This window comes from Erythrolamprus reginae, chromosome 2 (genome assembly GCF_031021105.1).
Source record: "Erythrolamprus reginae isolate rEryReg1 chromosome 2, rEryReg1.hap1, whole genome shotgun sequence".
Lineage (NCBI taxonomy): Eukaryota > Metazoa > Chordata > Lepidosauria > Squamata > Dipsadidae > Erythrolamprus > Erythrolamprus reginae.
Genome location: NC_091951.1, coordinates 1,261,367 through 1,273,621, shown reverse-complemented (window position 1 = coordinate 1,273,621; position 12,255 = coordinate 1,261,367). Strand labels below are relative to the sequence as shown.

Sequence of the window (12,255 nt, the reverse complement as noted above, 5' to 3'; positions counted from 1 at the left end):
AGCCCCTGAGCGACCTTCCCCCAACCTGCCCGGAGCCCCAAGAGGCTCATCCCAGCGCAGGGCCCAGGTCCCCCGAGCAGGGCCGGGAAGGAGGCAGCTGCAGAGGCCGCCCCGCTTCTCCCCCCCTCCGGAGACAGGATCGGGCCCTCGGGGAGCCTGGGGCGAATTCCGCCTCCCCCTTCCCCCCGCTTCCTCTGCAGGGAGAGGGCGGCAGGGGAACATGGGGACCGGGAAGGGGCCCCCCTCACCTGGGACACGTCTGGGAGTTTCTCCACCGGGCTCTCGGTGTCACGCGGCACCAGAATTGAAGGAGAGCGAGTGGGGCGTCCTAGAGCGGCAAGGCTCAGTGATGTCACTTCCTTCTCAGCCTCCTCTGCAAACCCCCCCGTGACGTTCGCCCTCCGGTGGGCCAATGGGGAGGCGCCCCACTTCACTCTCCCTCGGGTAGTAGCAAAAGATGACTGGTCACTACCCCTCGGGGAGCCTGGTGCGAATCCCGCCTCCTCCGTCTCCTCCTCGCCCGGCTTCTCCCCTCTTGCTGGGTCTCCGCAAGGTCCACCCTCCCTTCCCCCGCTTCTCTTGCCGGGAGAGGGCGGCTGGGGACCCGGGAAGAGCCCCCCCCCTCACCTGGCGCAGGCCTGGATGTCCTCCCACCGGCCTCTCCGTCTCCTACGAGCACCAGGGGTTAGGGAGAGCGAGTGTAGCGTCCAGAGCGGCAACGTTCAATGATGTCATTTCCTTCTCTGCTTCCTGTGCAAAGCCCCTGCTGACGTTCGCCCTGCAATGGGGAAGCGCCTGGAGTTCCCTTCCCTTGGCAGAGGGCGCCCTCTGGTGGCTTTGGGGTAAAGTCCCAAGGTGGGAGAAAAGGCGGGAAAGAGGAAGGCAGGGGTGAGGGAAGGGAGGGGGCGGGGATGAAAGGCCCCTTTTGGAGGCTCCCTGCCCGACAAAGGCTTCGGCCTCTGTGCTTCTTCCTCCCTCCCCTTTTCTAGGGACCCCAATGCCTGGAAGGAGGTTCCGGCCTTTCTCCTGAGGCGTTTCTAGGACGCTTGGGCCCTTCCTCCCCTCGGGCCCCCGTCTTTCCAGCGCTCGGCTTCCCCATTGAGGGGGGAGGGGAGGGGCCATCAGGGGCCCCGGGTCCTTCTGGGCCTCAGACGGGAAAGGCCCAGGTCCAGCAACCGGGTTTCGTCTCCTTCAGCCTCCATCTTGGTTGCTCTGCCTTGCGCTTTTTCCAGAGACTTTCTAGATCTTTCTTTGTTTATTTAGCAGAGTCTTTCCCACCCTTGGCAACTGGAAGATATTCGCTGGCAGGGGAATTCTGGGAATTGAAGTCCAGATATCTTCCAGTTGCCAAGGTTGGGAAACACTGATTTCGGATACAAAACGCAAAGAAAACTGGAAATAGGAAATGGAGGGAAAGAGAAAGGGAGGGAAAAGGAAGCACGAGGTACAAGAGAGAAAAGAATAAGGTTGATTTCTTTTTAGCGAAGTGCAAGGTAATTTTAAAAAAAAACTCATCCCAGCCTGACAATTCAATCTTAGCTCTGTTTCTTGAAAATGAGAAGATATTGAATTTAATGGCTGGAGAAGGGAAGTGCACAATGGTCCCGAACGCCCCCTTATGGCTGTGGGAGCGGCGCCTCCCCTTTATTCATCGGCAGCAGCGCCCCCTCCAGGCAGGATCCAGGGGGGAAGGCAAAAGGAAGTCCAGGTCTCCCTCCAGGAATGACCTGAACCCTCCCAAGTTTGACCCCCCCCCCCGCCACTTTCTCTGTTTCTCTCTCCCCGCCAAACCAACTTCTATAGGGTGAAATCAAGGGAGACTCCTCCCGGAGACTGGTGACACAGAAGAAGGGAGGGTTCCCATTGGTCCTTATACTTTTCTGGGCACTCCCAATTCCGAAATTCGGAGGAAAAATCCCCCCCCCCATGCAGACCCACAGATTCCTCCTCTGGGGCTGGGAGAATCCACGTCCTTCTCTCTCTTTGAGGCACCTTCCGTGGGTTCTGCTGGGCTCCCTCAATGTTGCTGGTGGGGGTGAAGAGGGGGAAGGAGACCCCTGGTATGAGTATGTCACAAAGGTGTTGGATGAAGGTGGTGCCGTGGACAGGGCTGCCATCAGGAATTTTGGGGCCCCATACAGCCTAAGTGTCTGCCCCCCCCCCGCCATTTTAAAACTACTTTTTTAAAGTTTTTAAGAAGATGTTAGATAATCATCTGAAAATAGCTGTAAATAAAACCCGATGTTCCCAGAATTAACTTTATTCATAAGATTATGATAGCAACAACTTGACCTTAGTTTTACTGGAACTATAGAATAATCATATAATAACCGCTGATGTTACAGGCCGTATAACTATATAAAGAAGGAACTGTGAGGATAACAGTTCAAAAGGGACGGGGGTGGTGTTTGTTATGTTGTGTTGTTTTGTTGCTTGTCTTATAAAATGCAAATACAAAATTTAAACAAACAAATAAGTATATTGTAAAATGATAGATTATGTACTATCTTATTTTTTTAATGTTTACATAATAACTACTTTTTTAAAAAAAAAAATCATCTGTCTGAAGTAGTGTAGGATTCCTGTCTAAGCAGGGGGTTGGACTAGAAGACCTCCAAGGTGCCTTCCCACTGTTATTCCATTCTAATTATCCAGGGGGTTGTGTAGTTATCAGTGGTATTAAAATAGGAGCTGTTAAAAAAAAAACCAAATACAATTTCATATTGCTTCACATCTCAATATCCTTTTCGATCTAGTTTTTACGCCCATCGGTGAACGCAGGTCTGAACGAGCCCGTGGTATCCAAGTTAATTTCAAAGTACACTGCTCAAAAAAAAGTGAAGGGAACACTTAAACAACACAATATAAACTCCAAGTTGTCAATCAGCGTTGCTTCCTAAGTGGACAGTTTGATTTCACAGAAGTTTGATTTACTTGGAGTTATATTGTGTTGTTTAAGTGTTTCCTTTATTTTTTTGAACAGTGTAGATCAGGGGTCCCCAAACTTTTTACACAGGGGGCCAGTTCACTGTCCCTCAGACTGTTGGAGGGCCGGACTATTAAAAAAACGTGTGAACAAATCCCTATGCACACTGCACATACCTTATTTAAAGTAAAAAACAAAATGGGAATAAATACAATATTTAATATTTATTCTTCCTCTTTCTCTCTCCCTTTCTCTCTGTCCTTCTGTCTTTCTAATTCTCTCTCTCTCTTTCTCTGTCCTCTCTCTTTCTCTCTTTCTTTCTCTCTTTTCTCTCTTTCTCTCACTCACTCTCTTTGTATCTCTCCCTTTCTCTCTCCCTCTCTCTGTCTCCTCCTTTCTCTCTCCCTCTCCCTTTCTATCTCTTCTTCCTTTCTCTCTCCCTCTCTATCTTTCCCACTTTCTCTCCCCCCTCTCTCTTTCTTTCTCTCTCTTCTCTTTCTCTCACTCTCTTTCTATCTCTCCCTCTTTCTCTCTACCTTTCTTTCTCTCTCTCCCTTTCTCTGTCCCTCTCTTTCTCTCTGTTCTTCTCTTTCTTTCTCTCTGTCCCTCTTTCTTTCTCTCTGTCCCTCTCTTTCTTTCTCTCTGTCCCTCTCTTTCTTTCTCTCTGTCCCTCTTTCTTTCTCTTTGTCCCTCTCTTTCTTTCTCTCTGTCCCTCTCTTTCTCTCTGTCCCTCTCTTTCTCTCTGTCCCTCTCTTTCTCTCTGTCCCTCTCTTTCTCTCTGTCCCTCTTTCTTTCTCTCTGTCCCTCTCTTTCTTTCTCTCTGTCCCTCTCTTTCTCTCTGTCCCTCTTTCTTTCTCTCTGTTCCTCTCTTTCTCTCTGTCCCTCTTTCTTCCTCTCTGTCCCTCTCTTTCTTTCTCTCTGTCCCTCTTTCTTTCTCTCTGCCCCTCTCTTTCTTTCTCTCTCTTATCTCTCCTTCTCTCACTCCCTTTGTATCTCTCTCTTTCTCTCCTTCTCTATCTCTCCCTCTCTCTCTTCCCCTTTCTATCTCTCCTCTTCCTTTCTCTCTTTCTTTCTCCCTTATTTTTTCTCTCTCCCTCTTTCTCTCTCATACACCACGCCAGCAACAAAGAGAGAAAGAGAGAGAGCGGAGGGCGGCTTGCCGGTCCACACCCACCTGGATAAGCGGTCCCGCATGGCCCCAGCGCCGGACTCCGCCGTTGATCTCCGCCCCCGTTCAGCTCTGCAGCTGAGAAGCAGTAGCCACGTCCACCCCTTCGCCCTCCCCCCGCGTCCCCGGCACCCAGCGTCTGGCCCCACACCGCCTCCACCACCCGGTAACGCGCCCGATCTCTGCCTCTCTCTCTCTCATACACCACGCCAGCAACAGAGAGAGAAAGAGAGAGCGCAGAGGGTGGCTTGCCGGTCCACGCCCACCTGGATAAGCGGTCCCTCAAATCTCGTGAGCTGCGGCGGGCCGGTTAAAAGACCTCGTTGGGCAGATTACACTGTAGATAGAGCAGGAGGTCTCCAATCTTGGCGACTTTAAGACTTGCGGACTTCAACTCCTAGAGTTCCTCAGCCAGCGAAGCTGCCTGTGGAACTCTGGGAGTTGAAGTCCGCAAGTCTTAAAGTCGCCAAGGTTGGAGACCCTCTGATAATACAGGGATTCTATCGTTGTATAAGTTACAACTGGGTTCTGAAGACCAGCCCCACACGACAACAAGCCTCCCTTCTTTTGCTTTGGGAAGGCGCCTCGAGTTTCCCTCACGTCCATTCATCCAGGTTATTTTTCTTTTACCGAAGGGAAGCTCTGATTGACGGCATTACCTCAACCCACTTGTTGCCAGAAGTTCTACCTTCCCGGCCAGCCGTGGGTCGAACGTCCGGGCGTAGTGCACATGGCCCCAAAAAAGGCGCCCAGCCGCAATAGCGCCCACGTGTACTCCAAGCGACGGCGGTGGAGGGGGTGGGAGGGGGCAGGGCGGGAGAAAGCTGAGAAGAGGGGGCGGGGTTGTCTATCAAGGCGGAGGAAGGCGGAGCTTGGCAAGTCGGAGCGACGGAAGCGCCAGCCAATTAGGGGGCCCTGCCCCAAATGTGTCAACTTCGGAGAGCGGTTCTGCTAGGCGAAGTTGCCACTGGCGGCGGCAGGGATTTTAGTGGGAGCGATGGAAGCCGGTGAGTGGGGTAAAGGCAGGCAGCCGGCAAAAGAGGGAGGGTACAGACTAGGCATGTGCAAGGAGCCGCTGACTGCGGGCCCCAATTTGCCCGGGCCCAGTACGGTGCTCCCAGTAGTACCCGTCTATCGGCGGCCCTGGCCGTAGATATTGCCTATCTGGACTTCAGCAAAGCCTTTGATAAGGTTCCACATAAAGAGCTGATAGATAAATTAGTGAAGATTGGACTTAATCCCTGGATAGTTCAGTGGATTTGCAGCTGGATGAAGCATAGACATCAAAGAGTTATTGTTAATGGCGAGTATTCTGAGCAGAGTCAGGTTACAAGCGGTGTGCCACAAGAGTCTGTTCTGGGTCCTATTCTTTTTAATATGTTTGTGAGTGACATAGGGGAAGGTTTGGTAGGGAAGGTTTGCCTATTTGCCGATGACTCTAAAGTGTGCAATAGGGTTGATATTCCTGGAGGTGTCTGTAATATGGTAAATGATTTAACTTTACTAGATAAATGGTCAAAGCAATGGAAACTGCAGTTTAATGTTTCCAAATGTAACATAATGCACTTAGGGAAAAGGAATCCTCAATCTGAGTATTGTAGTGGCAGTTCTGTGTTAGCAAAAACTTCAGAAGAGAAGGATTTAGGGGTAGTGATTTCTGACAGTCTCAAAATGAGTGAGCAGTGTGGTCGGGCGGTAGGAAAAGCAAGTAGGATGCTTGGCTGCATAGCTAGAGGTATAACAAGCAGGAAGACGGAGATTGTGATCTCGCTATATAGAGCGCTGGTGAGACCACATTTGGAATACTGTGTTCAGTTCTGGAGACCTCACCTACAAAAAGATATTGACAAAATTGAACGGGTCCAAAGACGGCTACAAGAATGGTGGAAGGTCTTAAGCATCAAACGTATCAGGAAAGACTTAATGAAATCCATCTGCATAGTCTGGAGGACAGAAGGAAAAGGGGGGACATGATCAAAACATTTAAATATGTTAAAGGGTTAAATAAGGTTAAGGAGGGAAGTGTTTTTAATAGGAAAGTGAACACAAGAACAAGGGGACACAATCTGAAGTTAGTTGGGGGAAAGATCAAAAGCAACATGAGAAAATATTATTTTACTGAAAGAGTAGTAGATCCTTGGAACAAACTTCCAGTAGATGTAGTTGGTAAATCCACAGTAACTGAATTTAAACATGCCTGGGATAAACATAGATCCATCCTAAGATAAAATACAGAAAATAGTATAAGGGCAGACTAGATGGACCATGAGGTCTTTTTCTGCCGCCAGTCTTCTATGTTTCTATGTTTCTAAATAAATTTAAAGCTACAAAACAAACAATTAAATCAGTGAGGACTTTGACTGAAGAAGCAAAGTTTATTTTATTTATTTATTTTGTCTGATACATAGTGTAGGTTTCAGAGCATATAATCGTAGTAAAATACATCAATACAAGAATAGAAGGAAAGACATTAGGAATAATATAGAATAAATAATCATTGGGAATAATACAGTTCATATATATGGAACTAGTAGAAATATAAGAGAGACATTAGGACATGGGACTGAAGGCACGCTGATGCACTTAAGCATGCCCCTTACTGATCTCTTAGGAATCTGGTGAGGTCAAACGTGGATAGTCTAAGGGTAAACTTTTGGGGGTTAAGGGATGGCACTACAGAGTCTGGTAAAGAGTTCCTCACTTCATCAACTCAGTCAAGTTACATTAAGTTTGAATCTGTTGTGTGCTCATGTGTTGTGGTTGAAGCTGAAGTCGTCGTTGACAAGGAGGACATTGTAACAAATGAAATTGTGGGCTATGCTTAGGTCATGTTAGAAGTGTCATACGTCAAAGCTTTCTAGACCCAGGATTGTAAATCTAGTTACGTAGGGCATTCTGTTTCAAATGGAGGAGTGAAGGGCTCTTCCGGTGAAGTATCTTTGGACATTTTTGAGGGTGTTAATGTCCGAGATGCGGTATGGGTTCCAAGCAGTATTTGAGGATAGGTCTGGTGAAGGTTTTGTAAGCTCTGGAATGTAGTGTGAGATTGCCGGAGCAGAAGCTACATAGGATTAGGTTAACAACTCTTGAAGCCTTTTTGGCGATGTTGTTGCAGTGGGCTTTGGCACTTAGGTCATTAGATATTAGTATTCCAGGACTTTTACCCACTGAGGGTTATCTGTGAGGTCGTGTTTACTAAGTTTTGCCGATGTGGAGGACCGAGCATTTGTTGGTCAAGATTTGGAGTTGCCAGGTGTTAGACCAATCAGAAACAGAATCTAGGTCTTTTTGGAGAATAGCTGTGTTATCAGTGGTGTTGAAGAGTCTTACATCATTGGTGAAGAGAACACAGTTGCTTGTGATGTGATCGCATAGGTCATTGATGTAGAGAATGAAGAGTGTTGGTCCCAGTACGCTGCCTTGGGGGACGCCACTTTTAACTGGGACGGGGGTGGATATGGTGCTTCCTTTTTTGACAACTTGTTGTCTGTTTGACAGGAATGCTTAGTGGTTTGACTATAGCTGAAGAGAGGTTTTATAAGAAGTATGCACATAGACCATCAGGTCCAACTGATAGGGAAGGTTTGAGGCCACAGAATGCTTTTTCAATGCATACTTCAGTGAAGTCTATTTGGGTTCAATGTTCCCTCTAATTTTTTTCGGTGTGGGCGGAAAAGTATAGTGTCTGATCGGCAGTCCCTTCGGGACTCGGCGGGACAGAGATAAAATATATAAATAAATAAATAAATAAATAAATAAATAAATATTTCTCATTTCTCTTTTTTCTCCCGTTTTTTCTTTCATTTCTTTCTCTCCCTTCCTCTCCTTTTCTCTCTCTCTCTCTCTCTCTTGTTTTCTTTCTCTCTCACTCTCTCTTTCTTTCTCTCTTGCTATCTCTCTCTTTCTCTTTCTCTCTCTCTCCCCCTCTTGCTCTCTATCTTTCTCACTCTTTCTCTCTTTTTCTCATTCTTTCTCTCTCCCTCTCTCTTTCTCTCTTGCTCTGTCTCTTGCTCTCTGCCTCTCTTGCTTTCTCTCTCTCTTCTCTCTCCTTTCTTCTTTCTCTCTTTCTCTCTTCCTTCATCCCTGTCTTTCTTTCTCTCTCCTTCCCTCCATCCCTACACTCTCTTCATCCCTTTCTCTCTTTCTCTCTCCCTCCTTTCTTTTTCTCTCTTTCTCTCCCTTTCTCTTTTCTCTCTCTCCCTCTCTCCTGTTTTCTTTTTCTCTTTCTCTCTCTTCCTTTCTATCTTTTTCTCTTTCTCTCTCACTTTCCTCCCTCTTTTTCTTTCTCTGCCTTCCTTCCTCTCTTTTTCTCTCTTTCTCCCTCTCTCTTTCTCTTTCTTTCTCTCTCTCTCTCTCCCTCCTCCCCTCCCTCTTCCTCTCTTTCTCTCTTCCTCACATTTACTCTCTCTCCCTTTCTCTCATTCTCTCTCTCTCTTCCACGACACTCGGACCTGATAGGCATGCTCCTCCATGCAGCCGGCAGCCGGGAACATCCACAGAGCGTCTGGCGTGCCGCCAATCAACCCCTGAGCAGCAGGAGCACCTGATGAAGAAGAGGGCTGGGAGGGTGAATCCGCTGCTTCAACTTCTATGGGAAGCCGCCCAGGACTCGCCAGCCACCCTGCCCATCCTGCCTTTCTCTCTCTGGCCCTGCAAGGGGGTGTGGCGTCAGCTGCTCAGGCAGGCTGAGGAACAGGGGCATCGGTGCCTCTTTAGCAGTGTTGACATCCCCCGCACCCATCCCAGCCCCCCAGGGTGGAAGCTGAGCTGCTTGACAGCCAGTCCCTTCAAGCCACCCCAATTACATGGCAAGCAGCTTCAGCGAAATCTCCAGCCGGTGTTGAAGCCGCTGGCTGATATGTCAAAAAAGTGGGACTTTTAAAAAACCCGGCGGGACACAAGACAAAGGGGTAAAAAGTGGGACGGTCCTGTGGAAATCAGACGTCTGGTCACCTTATTTTAATATGGCTCTGCACTACATCCTACAACATCTTAGAAACATAGAAGTCTGACGGCAGAAAAAGACCTCATGGTCCATCTAGTCTGCCCTTATACTATTTCCTGTATTTTATCTTACAATGGATATATGTTTATCCCAGGCATGTTTAAATTCAGTTACTGTGGATTTACCAACCACGTCTGCTGGAAGTTTGTTCCAAGGATCTACTACTCTTTCAGTGAAATAATATTTCCTCACGTTGCTTTTGATCTTTCCCCCAACTAACTTCAGATTGTGTCCCCTTGTTCTTGTGTTCACTTTCCTATTAAAAACACTTCCCTCCTGGACCTTATTTAACCCTTTAACATATTTAAATGTTTCGATCATGTCCCCCCTTTTCCTTCTGTCCTCCAAACTATACAGATTGAGTTCATTAAGTCTTTCCTGGTACGTTTTATGCTTAAGACCTTCCACCATTCTTGTAGCCCATCTTTGGACCCGTTCAATTTTGTCAATATCTTTTTGTAGGTGTGGTCTCCAAATGTGGTCTCACCAGCGCTCTATACAGCGGGATCATAATTTCCCTCTTCCTGCTTGTTATACCTCTAACTATGCAGCCAAGCATCCCACTTGCTTTTCTTACTGCCCGACCACACTGCTCACCCATTTTGAGATTGTCAGAAATCACGACCCCTAAATCCTTCTCTTTTGAAGTTTTTGCTAACACAGAACTGCCAATGCAATACTCAGAATGAGGATTCCTTTTCCCCAAGTGCATTATTTTACATTTGGAAACATTAAACTGCAGTTTCCATTGCTTTGACCATTTATCTAGTAAAGCTAAATCATTTACCATATTACAGACCCCTCCAGGAATATCAACTCTATTGCACAATTTAGAGTCATCAGCAAATAGGCAAACCTTCCCTACCAGACCTTCCCCTATGTCACTTTAATTCAGCATTCAACACCATCATACCGGACATTCTTTTAACTAAACTAAATCAGATAGCGGTACCTGAAGACCCTTGTAAATGGATTACAAGCTTCCTAACAGACAGGAAGCAAGAGGTAAAGGTAGGCAAAATCACCTCAGATACCTGTACAATTAGCACAGCCCCCCCCAAGGCTGTCTACTCTCACCACCTCTCTCTATATACCAATAACTGCATCTCAAACAATCCATCTGTTAAACTACTGAAGTTTGTAGAAGATACAACAGTGATTGGTCTTATTCGTGACAACAATGAAACCGCATACAGATGGGAGGTTGAATAACTAGCTTCGTGGTGCGACTGGAACAATCTAGAACTGAACACACTCAAAACCATAGAAATGGTGATAGACTTTAGGAGAAACCCTCCCATCTTACCACCTCTCACAATACCAGACAACACAGTATCAACAGTAGAGACCTTCAAATTTCTAGGTTCTATCATATCTCAAGACTTAAAATGGACACCTAACATCAAAAACATCATTAAAAAGCACAACAAATAATGTTCTTTCTGCGCAACTCAGGGAGCTCAAACTACCCAAGGAGCTGCTGATACTGATACAGTGGTACCTCATCTTACGAACGCCTCTTCTAACGAACTTTTCAAGATACGAACCTGGTGTTTAAGATTTTTTTGCCTCTTCTTCTGAACTATTTTCACCTTACGAACCCAAGCCGCTGCTGCTGGGATGAAGGGGTTTCTTTTCCCCCCCTTTTTTGAAGAAAGAAAAGGGAGGGGAAGCTTGGAGGGGGAAAGAGTGCAGAGAACAGCAAAGGGTATCTTTTGAAGAAAGAAAAGGGAGGGGTGACTTGGAGGGGGAAAGACTTTCCATTAACAAAAGTAAGAGAACAGCGTGCTTGCAGGCACTGAAAGAGTGTCTTTTGAAGAAAGAAAAGGGAGGGGCGGCTTGGAGAAGGAAAGAGTTTGCAGAGAACAGCGTGCTTGCAGAGGCAGTGAAAGAGTGTCTTTTGAAGAAAGAAAAGGGAGGGGCTGCTTGGAGAAGAAAAGAGTTTGCAGAGAACAGCGTGCTTGCAGAGGCAGTGAAAGGGTGTCTTTTGAAGAAAGAAAAGGGAGGGGCGGCTTGGAGAAGGAAAGAGTTTGCAGAGAACAGCGTGCTTGCAGAGGCAGTGAAAGGGTGTCTTTTGAAGAAAGAAAAGGGAGGGGCGGCTTGGAGAAGGAAAGAGTTTGCAGAGAACAGCGTGCTTGCACAGGCACTGAAAGGGTGTCTTTTGAAGAAAGAAAAGAGAGGGGCGCCCCACTTGCCTTTCTTCCTTCCCACTCACCCTTTATCCTAGCCTTGCTTCTTCCACCCACCCCCTTTAGCTGCTCCTCCCTGCCCCCTGTTCGCCTCCCTTCTAAAGTTTGGGATTTTCCTGAAGGATTTGCACGCATTATTTGCTTTTACATTGATTCCTATGGGAAACATTGTTTCGTCTTACGAACTTTTCACCTTACGAACCTCCTCCTGGAACCAATTAAGTTCGTATCATGAGGTACCACTGTATATGTATATATATATATTACTCAGGCACAAGCAATTTTAAAATGAACTGCAATTAGGATTAATATATGGAATTCTGATATAAAACAATAAAGAGGGTCTACTTTTAAGGTTGGGCAGAGTTCAAGGGTACTGATGGCCTCCTTGTCATTAGAAGACAGGCTAGAGTTAAATGGCATTAACTTGAAGGGGCACCGAACACCATAATTCTGACCATGTTGATGGACAACACAAATCAATTCCCTGGGTGTTGAACTGTCTTCTCCAGCATCACTTTCTGGACATGTCCTGACAGGAAGTACCATAACAGAACTGAGCCCACGGGGATTTATCTGCAATGATTCCCTCACCTGTTTTTCTCCAGCCTCTCATTTGCAAATGGCACTCAGAGCCCAAGAGGAGAAAGTGCTTCTCACTGTCATTATGACCATTGGGGCCTTTGAGACCTATGATGTAATTTCTGCAGTTGTTGACGTTGATGTAGACCTCAGACTGAAGCCACATGCAAAGGATCTTGAATTAGAAAGAGATAAATTTTTAGGTCAAGCTCTTGGTGAACAGGGCAGGCGGAATCTCTGCTCTTGAGTGGACCTTTCTCTCCTTTGCCCATGAAACTTTGTGGTTCTCTTTTGATATTGGGACAGCCACAGGCACTTCCGAGAGTCTTTCCGTTTTCCCATTCTTCCGGTGGTTTGTGTTAGAAACGGGAAGCAGATTCATTCA

The 12,255-nt window shown here is 46.9% G+C and overlaps 1 protein-coding gene across 5 annotated transcripts in view; it reads right to left on the bottom strand.

The window, feature by feature from the left end:
* The window catches only part of LOC139162876 (zinc finger protein 721-like), a 360,849-nt gene that overhangs the window by 182,021 nt on the left and 166,573 nt on the right, over nt 1-12,255 (bottom strand). The window contains exon 1 of one of the 5 annotated variants that reach the window (XM_070743757.1): nt 628-745. The exons of 3 other annotated variants lie outside the window; for them this stretch is intronic. The gene's annotated coding sequence lies outside the window, so the exon portion shown is untranslated. Of the gene's footprint in view, nt 1-248; nt 746-12,255 lie in introns of those variants that run through there. One more of the 5 variants, XM_070743756.1, reaches the window with a different exon arrangement.